The sequence below is a fragment of the Clupea harengus genome, chromosome 21, assembly GCF_900700415.2.
Source record: "Clupea harengus chromosome 21, Ch_v2.0.2, whole genome shotgun sequence".
Taxonomy (NCBI): Eukaryota; Metazoa; Chordata; class Actinopteri; order Clupeiformes; family Clupeidae; genus Clupea; species Clupea harengus.
Genome location: NC_045172.1, coordinates 4,512,446 through 4,514,851, shown reverse-complemented (window position 1 = coordinate 4,514,851; position 2,406 = coordinate 4,512,446).

The window sequence follows — 2,406 nt, the reverse complement described above, 5'->3', positions numbered from 1 at the left end:
ACACGCCCACAGAAACACAATCACACACACATACACAGCATACCCACACACACCCACAGAAACAGAATCGCACACACACACACAAACTGGCAGAAGATGAAGAAATGTGTGGCGGTGTCCAAAGTCCTGTTTGTGTCCTTCATGGCACTGACAGAGACAGGAAGTTATTATATTAAAAGCCCCCTGAGCTGCTCAGGCCAGAGTTGTTCCCAGTGTAGCCTGAGAAAGGCACTCTTCCACAGGCAGAAGGCAGGCAGGGGACCCAGATATGCATGGCATCCCAGCAGCCACCACGTGGTTAAACTGTCAGCACTAACAGGCCAGAGCAAGACTCTACCAGAGCGGGACCAGTGGGTTTGCAGGCGGGATGCTAACACCACCCACTTGCCACCCACCCTGACAGCCACCCATATAGATACACACATAAACACACACACACTCATTCACACACATGCACCCACCCATACACACACACACACACACACACTTATACACAGCCATACGTATGCTTACACATATAAACAGGCACACACAAACACACACACATGCACAGCACTGTTTTGGGCCTGTGTGACGGTCGTGGTGAACGGCACACACCTGCCCCGTATTTGCATGCACACCCACACACAAAGATGCACACACCGGGTAACATGAACTCCAATAAGGTAGACTAGGACACCAATCTTGGTTTCCACCATTTATTCAAGTGAACAGAGTTGGTGCACCAACGGAGTTTAACGACATATGGATAAATGGATTACGGACAGGTTGGATGTTCAAAGTCCTCAGCTAACTGGTCAATCCGACCCATTTATTTTGGTTCCATCTTAATTACCCTGCTGATTCCTGGTTATGGCTGAAGGGACACTAGAAATGGTCTGGGCCAGACCACTGCGATAAGGTGTTTTTTTTACATACTGTGAAAATGTGATTATTTGTCACATAGTCTTTGTTTTAGCACACTAAGAAATATCATTTTTATGTTTCAGGGTCTGTCTCATCGTCTGTGTATTGTTTGATTTTTGTGTCTACCCCTTTCTTTTAAAATGGTGCTGGCCACCTCGTTTATATGTACATTGTTCTGGCTAGTTTGGAGTTTTTGTATGGTCAGGTATGTGCCTTTATGTAGACCTTTTGACTGCTGATTATTGTCCTCTGTTTAATGAGAGGCTTAGCAGGGTTTTGTATTTAGACGCCTGAATATTGGCCTCTGCATACTTGTGCTAGAGACTGCTGATTGTTCTCCTCTGCATATAGAGAGGCTTAGAGGGTTTTCTAGACATCATTGAAGACGAATAAAAACAATATAATTTTGAACCCTCACTCTGTCTCTGAGCTTTTTGGGCCAAACCCACATTTTGACGGAATCCAGAGGCTCGGGAATATCAGTAAATGATGTGCTAGATTAGGATGTTGGACTGGAGATTTGTCAAAGCAGAATTTTGGTCTCTCCTGAACCAAGACATAGGTTTAAATCTCTTCAGTTAAATAATGATACATGTAGTTTGACAACACTACAGCAACAGATCCTTTAGATCATGTTTTGTGACATTTGCCCAACACCCCCACCACCACCTCCTTCCCCACCACTCTCTCTCTCTCTCTCTCTCGTTTTGTCACAGGAAGGACTCGCACAGGAAAGGCACGGGGTAAAAGTTCATTGAGCACATGTTGGAAGGTCACCACCCCACTCCCAACACCATTTGGAGAAAAAAAAGAGAACAGAGACACTCGCGAGTAACTCACATATTCATTTTTAGAAATGTGGTCTATTTTAGCTTTGGCCGAGGCAGCAGGAGAGAGAAAATGCTTTGCTATCACAAAATGGAGGGAAACAACAGATCACCCCATGCCAACAAACATCTTTCTCTCAGGGAAAGCACAGTCAGTTGTTTGTGTCCCGTTTGATTAGAGGTCAGCGATGTCAATCAAGAGTTTTTAGATGCAAAGTGGAATGAATAAGACACCAGAAACATAATAAGACAATCTCAAGTTATACATAAGATAAGACAACATACTGTATCTGATTGCACCAGTTTATTGCATCACCTTCTGCAGCTAGCATCATGTTTGCCCATGTCACTTCCTAAAATTCTACAAGGAATAAGATATATTCAAAATGGTGCATATATCACAAAGCGTCTCTTGCTTTGTGTTTGTGTCTTGTCTTGTGTGTGTGTCTTGTCTTGTGTGTGTGTGTGTGTGTTGTGTGTGTGTGTGGAGCAGTGTGTGTGTGTGTGTGTGTGTGTGTGTGTCTTGTCTTGTGTGTGTGTCTTGTCTTGTGTGTGTGTCTTGTCTTAGCTGTGCAGCATGCAGAGTGCATGAACTGGTCCCCGATGCTGATGGATTGTTGAGTGTTTTAGAGTTTCCTCTTCTCTGTGCTTTTCAGATTGTTCCAAAAGCTTC